The 14,105-nt window shown below is 54.2% G+C and overlaps 1 long non-coding RNA gene across 1 annotated transcript; it reads left to right on the top strand.

Moving 5' to 3' along the window:
• The first annotated feature begins 2,014 nt into the window (after positions 1 to 2,014).
• Positions 2,015 to 6,164, top strand: LOC138414801 (uncharacterized). Its single transcript, XR_011246966.1, has 3 exons — positions 2,015 to 2,085; positions 4,869 to 4,913; positions 6,139 to 6,164. It is a non-coding gene; the product is annotated as an uncharacterized lncRNA (long non-coding RNA).
• The last annotated feature ends 7,941 nt before the right edge of the window (positions 6,165 to 14,105 follow it).

Raw genomic sequence — 14,105 nt, 5'->3', positions numbered from 1 at the left:
AGCTGAGGCCGCTACTGGGAGCTACTGAGAGTGGTATTTTGGAAGGAGTTTTTGTTACGCAGGAAAATGCTCATGATATAATGTTACACAAAGAGGCCAGGGTACCCAGTTGTGCATCTTCAGGGAAGGAGGCCAGGTGATGGCTTGCCAGCCAGGCTGTGAGCGGTAAAGGGGGTACCTCCCCAAGGACTGAGGGACCCGGTCCAGGGCCTTTAAAATTTCTGTTCTGGAATAATTCTAAACCTACAGAAAATCTCTGAGAGTAAAGAAAGAACTTCCAGGATACCCTTCGCCTCGCATCTCTAGGGTCAGCGTCTCATCACATTTGTTCTCTCATCATGCTTTGTGATGACATGGGGAGTAACATGATGCTACGCTGTGTCATACGTGAGAGTTACGCAGGGTGGCGTATCATGTACACATGTTTACTGAGGTGTTCTTTGAGCCACTCAGCGGTCAACTGCACACCTCAGGCCCTTCACTGGGAAGACTTCCAGGTGATCCCTTGGGGTCCTGAGATCAAGGGCATTCTCTTCTCAAGGGCAGTGACAGAATTCACAAAGTTAATGCAAATAGACCTGGTACACGGTCCACTTCAAACTTTGTCGCCAGCCCAGTAACAGTCTTTATAACCCTTTCCCCCACCCTACCCCCACAAACCAAGGCCACGTCTATTTCACTTCCTCTAATGCTGAAAACAGCTCTCTGCCTTCCTTCGTTTTCCACGACTGTACAGAGTTACTTTCTACAACATCTGTCACTTCGGGTCTGTGAGGACTTTTCTGGTGATTAGATTCATTCGTGCACTTTGGGAACGTGGTGGCAGAGACCCCTCAGGGGACCGAGCCTGAGCTAGAGGCTGGGTGTCCTTGCTTGCAGGAAAAACCCTTGCACAAGTGTCTGGGGGCCTGGCAGATCGGGGAGCCCAGGTGCCCTCAGCGGGGGCCTGCCCACCAGTAGAGCCCACCTGGGCTCCTTCCCTCCCCTTCCCTGCCTCGTTTCCCCACTCATCTATCCTGATCCCCTCCACCCAAGCCGCCTGCCCTCAAAACCCATCTCAGGCTAGGGTACCCCCAGCCAATGGAGCTCGTGCAAGAGCCCTGACGCTCTCCCACCTGCCGTCGCCAGCCATGAGGTGTGACTGGACATTCTCATCCTGTAAATTCCACACAGTCCCGACCTGCCCTCGTGCTCATTTCTGGTCCCCTGCCCTGGGGGGCTGGCCTGTGGGAGGCACCTGGCGGGTACTGTTGGGGTGTGGTTCCCGAACAGAAGGCAGGAGAGGGGGACCTGAGTGACACAGCGCCTTTCCCCAAGTGACCTGGCCACAGTTTGGAAGGGCTGAGTGCCATCCACAGCAATCCTGCCAAACCGGCTGGAACCTGCCTGGCTGCATGCAGGGCCCCTGAGACTTGAGTCTCCCCACTCGGGGGCAGGTGGCGTCAGATAGGCCCCCAGAGGCATTCCCAGTGCGGGGCCCCTCCCTGGACAGAGCCCACTCCAGAGCTGCCTGGGGCCACACCCTGCGAAGGTCCGGCTCTTTTATATATAAACCCAGACGGACTGCATAACTCTGGTCATCACTGAATACATCCAGTGTGCTGGACACCAGGCTGGGCAGTGGGATCTCATGGGACTTCAGCCTCCTTGGGGAACTGGGCCTGAGCGAGTGTTCTGCTCTCAAAATTCCAGTGCTGGGCAGGGAATGAGTGGGCGGCTCTGAGGGCTGAGGACAGCGGAGCAGATGTGGGGGCAGATGGAGGGTGGCTTGGCTTGCAAAGATGAGTTCAAGCAGAGCAAGCGCAAGTGCAAAGGCCCTGAGGCCAGAGACCCCAGAGGGAAGCCAGAGGGGCAGCAGGTTGGGCGAGGCTAGGATCATGGTTGCTGATCAACAGAGATTCTGGGTAGGCTGAGAGGCACCCTTGGGGGGGTGACAAGAAGACAGCCAGAACTGAATCTGTGTTTCTAATCAACTCCTGTTCAGTTAGGACTCCACCGGAAGGTGCACGGGGAGTCGGGCCATGACCGACCTCAAGACGCAGGCCCTGGGATGAGTGTGGGACCTCTGTCCACTTTACACTCCAGGTAACTGAGGCTCAGAGATGGGAGGGAATTTCCCAGGCTCCTCAGCGGCACCCTGTGGAGCCCCTGATGCCAGGCTGTTCTCCCCCCATGCCCTGATGTCCTCCTGTGGCAGGTGCATCTGTCCCCTAAGAGGGAGGAGACCAAAGAGGGAGGGGTTTCCTGCACGAGCTCTGGCCCGTGGCCCCGCCCCACCTCTTCCGTGTTCTCACAACTCGGTCTGCTCTCACTGCCCAGGAGGCAATCACACGCAAGCACAGGGGACTGAGCGGGTCATGGGGCTAATGGGTAGATGTGAAGGAGTGCACTCAGGCACCCTTCTCTGCTCATCAAGGCCTGACCCTACCCACGGAGGCCAGCCCACATGACCTTGGGTCTGAACTCGCCTCCTGCTGCTGTCTCCTTTGGAGCTGCCTGACCCCTCCAGCCTCCAGGCTCCCAGCTGGAACCAGAGGATACTTAGAGATCCTTCCAGCAGGTCTGGGCAAGCAGGGCCTGAACGCGGGCCAGTGGCTGCTGGCCCCCCACCCATCAGCTCCACGGGGTACCTCCCACTGAGGCCTCTGCCAGGCTACTGGGCTACATCGGGGCTTCTGTCATGACTCCTGGGGCTGGCACGTGAGCTCAAGGCCTCTCTCAGTCCTCTCCAGCCTCAGTTTCCCCTGCAGTGAAGGGCGGGAAGGGTCTGGAGAGGCGGGAACAGATTCCCAGAGTCCCAGGACCGCCCACGCCCTTTGTCCCAGGATCCTGAGAAAGGCCAGGCTGATAAGGCTGTGGGTGGCCAGATGACAACATTCTTGGGACTCCAATGATGTGGGAGGGGCCCAGGGGGCAGCAGCCTGGGCCCCTGCTGGCCAGGGCGCCGCCTTCCTGGCATTTCAGCAATGTGGAGGCGGGGTCCACAGTGGGCGGCCTCAGTCTTAGGAAGGTTGAGGGTTCAAGGGCAGAATGCTCTTATGCGGGAGGGAGGCAAGGCTCCCCCATACTCTCCGGAGCAGCACTACTGTACCTTCTCCCTGGAGGGGAGACCGCTCAGCCTGTCTGGGGGTGGGGTGCAGCACAGCACTGCCCCCCTCCCCACTACCTTCAGCCCAGCCTCACCCCTAGGCCTCCAGCTGTATTTCAGCCCATGCCTAAAATTCCACCCTCAAGGTACAGTTCTTCCCAGGTGAGGCATCACCTTGGGTGAAAAATGTAGATTTCCAGGCCATAAAATGTGAGCAGGATGGATCCAAATGGTTTCGAGGAAACTGGCTACATGCTACATGCATGCGTGCTAAGTCACTTTGGTCATGTCTGACTCTTTGCTACCCGATGGACTGTAGCCCACTAGGCTCCTCTATCCATGGGATTCCCCCAGCAAGAATAGTGGAGTGGGTTGCCATTTCCTCCTCCAGGGGGTCCTCTCGACCCAGGAATCAAACCTGCATCTCTCGTGACTTCTGCATAGGCAGGCAGGTTCTTTACCACTAGCACCACCAAGATGGAATCCAAACGGTTTCGAGGAAACCAGCTACTCTGCCAATGCCCAGAGAAAGCTGCTACAATCAGGCCCAACAGATGGAGTTGGTCCAGGCCCAAAGCTGCCTTGCCCAAGGGGGATCTTGAAGGCCTTTCCCATAGGTTAGGGGAGTAGGGACCCCAGATCAGTTAAGAGGGATCCCAAGGCACCTGCATTGGTACCTTGAGATGTGGGTGTGGGGGAAACGGGAGCCCTGAGTGCCCCTGCTTGCCATGGGACCTGTGCTGTCTTTACCCCACCGAGCACCATCTTTCAAAGGGGTGGGGTCATGTGGTCCCCCTCTTAGAGCTGCTGAGAGGAGAGGTGTGCAGGCGGAGCCAGGGCCGGGCATTCCCTGGGTGCTCAGTAAACACTGGTGACCCAACAGATTGCACATGGTCCCCAAACGCGTTTGACCTCCCAGCCTTTTTCCGCGGGGCATGCCCAGTGGTGCCTGGCAGTGGGAAGACCCCCCTTGTGAGAGGTGAGCTCCCTGTTGGTGCGTGAGGCAGGTCACCAGAGTCTGGCGGGAATGGGCCTCCAGTGGAGGAGGAAGAGGAGGAGGAAGCCGCAATGGCTGGGGACCCAGGCGGGAGGCCCTGGGAGCCTGGCGGGCCCCTTCCCACAGGACCAGGCTCAGGAAACATCCATATTTTCTGTGAGCATGGCCCCAGGCTGGCCTGCTGGGAAGGCTGCTGAGGACTTGGCGGACAGGGCTCCTGGCGGGGCTGTTAAGTAGCATCCCTGAGGCTGACTTCCGGTCTGGAGGGAAGCAGGAAGCCGAGGTTCAGGAATCCTTTTTCTTTTCCTTTAATGTTAGACCATCCTTTCTTTAGTACATTAGCAACCATCATCTCTCATCAATGCTCAGCGACTCATTCTCTGCCTCTTCTGATATATATATATATATAATATATATATTTATATAATATATATATATTTAAGCATATCGGTTGTTGTTTAGTTGTTATGTCTCTCTGTGACCCCGTGGACTATAGCACACCAGGCTTCCCTGTCCACCACCATTTCCTGGAGCTTGCTCAAACTCATGTCCATTGAGTCAGTGATGCCATCCGACCATCTCATCTTCTGTTGCCCCCTTCTCCTCCTGTCCTTTCTCAGAATCAGGGTCTTTTCCAATGAGTCGACTCTTTGTATCTGTATATTGGTTAACACTAAAAATTATGATATCTTTCAGACATCCAGAAAAATGTAAAGAACATAACAAATATCCGCATTTTCACCTCTTGAACTTAACAAATGCGAGCATTTTCCCATGTTTCAGGTCTTCTTTCAAAACAAAATTGGACTATGCATCAGAGATGTGTAGGTAAGTAAAACGTGGTCCATCCATAGAAGGGAAAATTGTTCAGCCTTGAAAAGAAGCACTGACGCACACTGCAATGTGGATGAATCCTGATTTAACTCTCACACTAACTTAGAGAAGCTGGCAAATCCGTAGAGACAGAAAGGAGAGCAGTAGTTTCCAGGGATGAGAAGTAGAGAGAATGAGGGTCCAGGGTTTCTGTTTGGGGTGAAGAAAAATGCTGTAAATTTCTATCAGAGTGAATAGAATAGAATGAAGAGCCCCATGAATAGAATGAAGAGCCCCAAACTGCACATTAAAAAAAATAACTCTATTTATTTATTTAGTTTTGGCTGCACTGGGTTTTTGTTGCTGCTCAGGCTGTCTATAGTTGTGGCGAGCTAGGGCTACTCTTCACTGCGGTGCTCAGGCTTACGGTTGGGGTGGCTTCTCTTGTTGTGGAGCGTGGGTGCACAGCTTCAGTAGTTACGGCTCCCAGATTCTCAGTAGTTGTGACACACAGGCTTAGTTGCCCCGAGGCAAGTGGAATCTTCCTGGATCAAGGATTGAACCTGTGTCTCCTGCATTGGCAGGCGATTTCTTTACCACTGAGCCATGAGGGAAGCCTGGATTGTACGTTAAAAAAAATTCTTCATTTATTTATTTAACTGGGTCTTAGTTGGAGCACATTATCTAGTTTTCTGATCAAGGATGGAACCCAGGCCCCCTGCACTGGGAGTGCAGTCTTAGCCACTGGACCACCAGGGAAGTCCCTAAAGTATGTTTTAAATGAGTGAATTCTGTGATGTGTGAGTTACACCTCTGTAAAGACATGCATTAGTTTGCCAGGGCTCTGGACAAAGCCCCACAGGCTGGGCAGCTTCAATACTGGGACCTCCTGCCTCCCAGAGCCCACACAGGGCTGGTCCTGCTGCAGCTGCAATGGGAGGAGCCGCCCTGTGCTGCAGACGATCGTCTTCATCCCTCGATGCCTGCCTCTGTGTCCAAATATCATCCTTTTAAGGAGACCTGTAATACTGGGTCATGGCCCTGCCCTCATGACCTCATTGTAACCCCGAGCCCCTGTGAAGACCCCATCTCCAGGGAAGGAGACAGTATCATTCTTTCAGGCATGTGGTCACTGATGCAGAGACCCTGAGGGCTCTAGCCAGAAAAACGCACTCCACACACCCAGGGTCACTGGAGTCCAGAGCTGCAGCGTCTCCCTACCCCCTGCGCTCACCCCCAGGGGCTCTGCCTCATGCCCTGAGTTCCCAGCACTAAGCTCGAGAAGAGCCCGAGGACCCTCGACGGCCACAAAGCCTCAGACACAGGAGCAGAGCACAGGTCAGAAGTCTGAGGACAGAGAAGGAAGACCAAAACCCAGCCTCAGAGACCATCAGGGAAGGCCGCTCGGCCTCAGCCTCATTTGCTGGTGGGGAGCAAGGTCCCGAGCCCTGTGGGACCAGAGCTGGGTGTTGGGGGTGCCCAGGGCGGGCGGGGTCAGCAGCAGTGCCTGGGGCTCCTCTTCTCCAAGGGTGTTCTAGAAGTGCCCTGCCCTGGTGGCGGTGCTCAGTTGTATCTGACTCTTTGTGACCCCATGGATTGTAGCCTGCCAGGTTCCTCTATCCATGAAATTTTCCAGGCAAGATACTAGAGCGGGTTTCCATTCTCTTTTCCAGGAGATCTTCCCAACCCAGGGATCAACTCCCCCTCTTTTGCGTCTCTTGCATGGGCAGGTGGATTCTTTATCACTGAACCACCTGGGAAACCCTGGGAGATACCCAACTCCATCCCCTGGGTGGGTGCATTCCATCTCCCCGAGGGCAGGACCAACCACTCATCCTGCTGAGAGCTAGTCACCGTGGCCACCAGCGAACCTGGGGCCAGGAGGGCAGCCGGGTCCTGGCTGAGGCCACAGCAAGGCTCCCTATGCCCTGCAGGACCTTCCTGAAAGTCTGCGTGCGTGTCCGGCTGTCCTGGAGGCCAGTGCCATCCTCGCCCCTCTGGTGCCCGCCCCCCCGGCCAGTGGTGGCTCTTTTCAGTGGGTTAAAAGCAGACTCTGAGAAGAGCATCTGGGGGCAAGATTGGAACGGGGTCGCTGGAGATCCGTCCACGGACTCACACCCTCAGTGGCACCAACTGCCAGCCCTTCTGTCTGCTCCTCTAGTGGTGACAGGCACAGAGGGACATCAGCTGGCACAGCTGGAGGAGCCGGCCCAGGGTCCCGGCCGAGGCCGTCACGAGCTATGCAACTTCGGGAAGTCACGTCCTGGTGGAGGAAGGAGCCAGCCTGTCAGCCCCCAGGGAGAGGCTGAGTCGGCCCCAGCACGTCCGCTCCGCCTGCTTGGCCCAGCCCAGCCCAGCCCCACGTCCACACACAGAGCGCTGAGGGAGCGCGTGTGAAATAAATGTCTCACAGTCCCTGGTGTCAGTCTTCCCTTGATGATGACAACCAGCCACTGGACCTTCCTCCAGACCAGGCCTCCCTGTTCAAGCTTTATGCCTGGCCCACCCTACAGAGGGCTTCCCAGGTGGTAAAAGAATGCCTGCCGAGGATGGGGAAGATCCCCTGGAGGAGGGCATGGCAACCCACTCCAGTATTCTTGCCTGGGAAATTCCATGGACAGAGGAGCCTGGTGGGCTACAGACCATGGGGTCGCAAAGAGCCGGACGCGACTGAATGCTAAAACAGCAGACAGCAGCAGCCGCCCTGTGAGACCCCACCCCTCAGAGGTGGTGGCTCAGCCGGGCAGGGGCAGTGTGTCCCCCAGGCCACCCACTCGAAGGAGCAGCAGGATTTACACCAGACTGCAGAGCTTGTGTTTCTTTTTTCAGGGTTACCCATTTTAAAAAATTGTGTAGATCTGGCATGTAGTTCAGTGAGCATGTGGGCACACCCGTGTGGCTCCAGATAGGGACCTGGCTTCGTCTCTGTGGTCCTTCCTTGCTGTTCATTCCTCAGGTTTTGTCATGATCCCTCTCTTTGCAGGGGAGGAGAAGAGACCTCTCCGGGAGGGAGGGGGAGGTCACACCCAGAGTCGGAGAGACCTAGAACCACACACCACCCCTGCCCCAACACCCGTGTGTTCCAGGCAGGATCTAGGGACCCTGGTAGTGCTGAGAGATATCTGGTGGGGGCTGTGTAGGCTGAGTCCTGACTCCCTGCCCACTAGCTCTGCAAATGGGGTGAGTGCTCCCAGCCTCTGCTTCACCGTCTGCAGAATGGGCGTGATGGGGTCAGGAGGGTTAGACAAGTCAGGGCAGATGTAACACAGGCCTGCACCAGGATAGAACACATACTGTGTTTTACTCCTTTATAAAGTCTCGGCGTGTGGTCGAAAGGTCAGATAGTGCCGGTCCTCATTCCTGGAGCTGCTCGGGCTATCGTGGGTGGGGGTGGGGAAGCCCTCCGCCAGTGCCTCCCCGGCCCCTGGACAGATGGACAGCCTCCGCCTCCGGGTGGGGCCGGGAAGGAATCCTGGCTGATCGCTGACAATGAGCTGCATTCTTCCGAGAGGCTGCCCAGTTCATGGTCCACCCCAATGACTGACGTAAGCCCAGGGCGTGGCCAAGCGCACCCAGGGGCAAGTCTGCAGCCTGGTGCCCTGACCGTGACCCGGGGATCCGCACACTCACCCAGGCCTCAGGCTGCCAGGCAGCCCAGTGACAGCCACCACAGGCAGGACTTCCAGTTGCACCTCCTTTATGAGCTGCAGAGTTCCCACGCTGAACCACAGGCCAGCGGCCTGGAGAGGTCACACCTGAGTCTGACCCATCGTTGGGCAGGGCAAGAGTAGATGCCTGAGGCCGAGCTGTCACCTGGGAAGTGTGCCCACAGCCGCACCAGCCTCTGGCCTGTGACCCACCAGGCCTCTCCAGTTCGGGCCAGACTGAACACTCCACTCCTCTATTGGATCCAGGACCACAGTGGGACGGCCGGCGGTGGTGGGCGCTGCTCTCCTGAGCTGTCTATTCATTCCAGGAGCCTCGGAAGCCTCCCACGGCCAGGCAGTTTCAGAAGGAAACTCGGTGGGGGCGGGATTTGTGCAGAAGGAAACAGGACACACAGCTCTGTTCTCGGCACTGGCCGGCCAGTGCAGGGGACATGGGGTTTCAGAGTGAGGGTGGCCACAGGGAGCACAATCCCAGCTCTGCCCACTGCTCAGCATGCGGTTTCCCATCCCATTCTTAGGGCCTTGGGGGCTCGCTCCTCTGTTAGTGAAGCGTGGCTATGCCATTGCTGTGTTTAAAGAGGACGTTCTTTCTACAGTGGCACCAAAAGCCCCTTCTCTCAACATGAAGCCCCAGATTCTTCTCTAGGCCTCCTGGCCCCAAAGCAAGCTGGCTCCTCTGGCCGCCTCTGCACCAGCTCCAAGATTCCCATCGTGGTGGGGAAGTTAATGAAATGCCAGGTGACCTAGAGCATCTTCCTGTGCACCCAGGGCAACCAGATGGGCCTGTTTTATCAGCCCGGGGATGCAGGGAGAGGAGCCAGACCCTGGAAGAGCAGCCGGACCCCGGGCACTGAGGGAGGCTGGGGAACTGGTCTGAGCACTCCATATAGTAGGGACTGGGGGAGGACTTTCAGGCAGCCTGTGGGGGAGGGGGAGCCAGGTGGACAGTACTAGTGAGGCTGTTCAAGTCAGTGCCCAGTAGCCAAGAGGAGAGAAGGGAGCCTGAGTATCAAGTGAAGCTTAGCTTCAGGTACGGTTTGCTGCAGGACCCTGAGGTTCAGGGTGCGACTAGTGACTCCCCTCCCCCATTGTCCCCCAAAGCATAGTTACCTTCCTCCCTGAGACACAATGGTGTTCTTAATAGTCTCCCTCCTTCCACTCTCCCCTCATCCCCTACCATGTATCCATTCTCCATGCATTTTAAAAACCATACCCCTCCCCTGCTTTAACTCACGGCCTGTGCCTTCCTGATGCCCTTACAATAAAGCAGAAACTCCTGGCCAAGGCCAGTGGCCCCCAGCGACCTCCCCAGCCCCATCTGGGTGTTCCCTCTGTCCCCACCCCACTCCTTCCACCCTCACGGGCTTTGTCCCTGCTGTGCCTTGCTGGCACATGACATGTGGCGGCTCCTTCTCTTAGGTGCAGCTCAGGTGTCCCCAGTCCCGGGCCACCAACATTGCGGCCCCTCTACTCACTGTCCAGACTGTGCCGTCCAGCAGGAACTTCTGTGATGATGGAAAAGCCCTCTCTCTCTGTGCCGCCCAGCTTGGCGTCCACCAGCCACACGTGGCTAAGGCTCAGCTAAGCAGCGGCTGCTGCAGCCAAGGCACCTTTCATTTTACTGCGGGGAGCTGTGGCCGGTGGGTACCCTGGGTGGAGCTGCCTGGTGTCACATGGGTGCGCTTGGCATGAGTCGACATGGTCTTATTTCTGTGTTTCTTGTCTGTGTCTCTGACCGGAGGGTAGGCTCCATGAGGGTAAGGGTTGTGTCTGTCTTGTCCGTGCCTGTATCCGCAGGGCTCAGAACTGAGCCTGGCTTCAGTAGGTGCTCAATACTTGTTTTTAATATTTTTTTTTTTTTTATTTTTTTTATTTTTTTTTTTTATTTTGTTTTTAATATATTTATATTTATTTGGCTGTGCTGGGTCTTAGTGAACTCTTAGTTGTAGCAAGTGAGATCTAGTCCCCTGACCAGGAATTGAACATGGGCCCCCTGCATTGGGAGCACAGTGTCTTAGCCACTGGGCCATCAGGAAAGTCTCCATCAATACATGTGTGTTGAATGAATGAATCACTCCTATGGGCTGTGAACCCTGGGATACCGGGCTCTATGAAGGGAATGCTAGTTCTGCTGGGGACTTGCTGTGTGTCCTCAGGTCAGGATCTTGCCCTCTCTGGGCTCAGTGTCCTCATCTGTAAAACTCTGGGGCTCTGAGGATTCCTGCACCTGTTACTCAGTCCAGCTGCTCCCATTCACCCATCACCTCAATCTCCCACCCCTCCCCCAGCCCACGACCCTGCTCACCTGTAAACAAATTACCTTCAGGTAGTACTTTTGGGGGTGATGAAGCTGTGGGGGATGTGTCTTAGGTAAAATACTCTCTGAAGGGCAAAGTCAAGGGGCCCCCAGGAGCCATGCTGAGCCAGGCTGGTGGCTGCATCGTGTGTACACAAAGGAGTGGACTCCTGAAGCTCCGAGCCTGGACTCTGCAGCTGGCCTGCCCTTGACCTTCTCACCCTGTGGCTGGGACTTGGGTGCTCATGGGGCTGTTAGACCCTACGTAGGGACTTGCAGGAACCAGGGAATTGAGAAGCTGGTACTGACTGAATGACCCAAACTCTGAGCCTGGATCCCAACACTCCCACATACATGCACACATATGTACACTCAGTGGACACAACACACAACTACATACAGTAACATACACAGAGGCATGGACATGCCTGAGATGCCCAGAGATACAAGAGACATGCAAGCAAACACAACCCAACCAAACAGAGCAGACACACAAACACAAACACACACAGGCACACTTGTATGCATACACAGTGCAGACACACAGGCAGTCCCATGGAAGCACAGATATGTAAGCATCAGGGCCAGCCAGACAGGGCAGCTGCCCACAGACACACATGAGCATAGAGCCTTGTCTCACATGTGTACAACAGAGACACAGATGTGTGCATCTGTGCAACACACACACACACAGAGTTGTGGAGCTGTGGGTGACATGCCAATACTTGTGTAGCATACACGAGTAGTGTATACTTGTGGTAACACATCAATACATAACATGGCCATGCCCATGTACACCCTCAAAGATGGCCAGACCCCCCCAGATACACACAGACATGGACGCCCAAGGGGATGCTGAATCCATCACTCATACGCACACACATAGGGTGACCTGCCCAACCAGAGGGTCAGAACCTGGGCATGTGGGCCCTGAGCAAACCTCTGCCCCATCCTGGCTGTGTACGTGGCCGAGGCTGGGATAGTGGCATGCCCTCCCTATAACCCCCCTCAACAGCTGGCTGTCCTCCAGGCCCAGGTGCAGAGAGGGGTGAGGTGGGATGGTGCTGCTTGAACACAGCTTGCAGGCCTTTTGGCTCCTCAGCCCTCTTCTCCTTGGCCATGTGTCCCTGGGGGGGCCTCTCCCCACATCTGAGTGAGCCCTAGAAACTTTGGTAACAGCCTGGATTTCGATTTCTTCTGAAAAATGAAAAGATCCATCAGGACTGGTTCCACGTCCTCCAGGACGACTGGTTGGAACCAAGAAGCTGCTGTCCATTTCAGAAGGACATTGGCACCTCTCCCCAGCCCCGGGCCTGCAGCCATGGGAGTCTGTGCGCTCAGACATAGTCTTCCCGCGTGTTTGTGCATGTATTTTGCATATACCTCCATTTATTTATATACACACACTTAGTTGGTGACTAATTACAAAACTGGGATCATTCAACAAAACTATATGAGCCTAGACACAGATTCCCCCTTTAATGTATCATGTACCCGTCCCTATGCTAAGAAATACCTATCTTCCGTTGCCTTAAAATACTCTACTTTTTGGAATGACTGAGCTTTGTCGCCAGGAGAGCACACTCTGTTCCTGTCCACGCTTCACCCAGCCTCCCTGAATGCGAGCCTCCCCTACTAAACCATGGCACGTTTGCCAAAACTAAGACATTAACATTAGTAAATTATCATTCCCTAAACTAGGAGCTTCATCAGGATTTTGCCGGTTCTTCCGCAGCTGTCCTTTTGCTATTTCCAGACCCCGTCTGGGATCCCACTTGGGGTTCAGGCCAAGCTGCTTCCTCTCCTCCTGTTCCGCAACCTTGACAGTTTTGAAGGGTGTTCTCAGGCATCTTGTAGAATGCGGGTTCATTTGGGTTTGTCTGATGTTTTTCTCGTGATGTGACTAGGGTGGCGGTTTTGGGGGAGATCGGTCTCACTGCATCGAATCTGGGCACCTGAGGTCTGTGTGATTCATCACAGCTGATGTCCGGGGGGAGTGCCTGCTGGGCTTCTCCACCGTGACATATGACGGTCCCCTTTCCCTACCCCGAGCCTTGGATGCCCGCCGGGACGTTGGGCCACACTCGAGGAAATAGGAGCATCTCTGTGTATTATCACAACCAGCTCACTGACAGGGCCACATTTCATTACGGACCCGCCCTTGTATATTGCGCTGGGACCCCAGCATCTGTCAGTTCTGTTGCTTTCGGTGTTTCCTTTTACAAACAAAGCAGCAGAGAACGACACTGAAGCTCAACCTCACATTCAACAAATATTTTCCAAGCAGCCTCTCTGTGACAGGCGCGGCACACCCGGCAAAACGGCGTCTGCCTCCCTCTTTCATCTTGTTTTGGAATAAATTCGTGGGTCGGGATTGCTGGGTCAAAGATAAGCACATTTTTAAGGCTTTGATAAGTGTCACTAAACAAACCTCCAGAAGGATTGTACCAGCCTGCCCTCTGGACTGGCTTTCTTTTCTGTTTCAACCTTTATTATTATTGTTAGGAAAATAATTCATGTTTCTATGAGATAACTAGAAATGACTTACTGGACATTAGATGATGTTAAAGAATTATTATGTTTTTAGGTGCGATCATGGTGCTGTGGCTGCTTTAAAAAAAATAGTCCTTATCTTTTAGAGACACATGTTGAAATTTGTGTGTGTGTGTGTGCACCTTGCTTTATTGCAATATTCATTTTATTGTAATGGTCTGGAACCAAACCTACAATGCCTCCAAGGTGTGCTTGTGTGTGATCTTTGCACACAGTGAAGTGTTTATGGAAGAAATGGTATGAGTTGGGGGTCTGCTCTAATATAATATGGGAGGGGAGGAGGGTGCCTAAAAGGAGACTCATCCTGAGCTGGTGACTGTGGAGCTGGGGGTGGGAATACCAACCTTCATCACAGGATTCTCTATATTAATAAAAACCAAATGTTTATATACTATAAATCTGTAGCTTATCTGAGAGTTTCCATTCTTGTACCTCCCAAGGTTAATTTCAACAGTCTGGTGTCTGTGCCTTTAGACTTTCTCTGTGCAAATGCTGTGTGTGGATATATTATCTCTCTCTCTCTCTCTCTCTATCTATGTATATATATATACACTTAAGGCAGGAATCAGCACAATACACACCATTTTCCCATCAGCTTTTTTTAAAAAGGTTTATTTGAGATGACATTGACTCCTTTATTAAATTTTTCTTTTCTTTTTAAATAATGATTTTATTTTTGGCTGCATTGGG

The sequence above is a fragment of the Ovis canadensis genome, chromosome 11 (assembly GCF_042477335.2).
Source record: "Ovis canadensis isolate MfBH-ARS-UI-01 breed Bighorn chromosome 11, ARS-UI_OviCan_v2, whole genome shotgun sequence".
NCBI classification, from domain to species: domain Eukaryota; kingdom Metazoa; phylum Chordata; class Mammalia; order Artiodactyla; family Bovidae; genus Ovis; species Ovis canadensis.
Note: the sequence above shows the minus strand (reverse complement) of the source record. Positions and strands in the feature narration are given on the sequence as shown.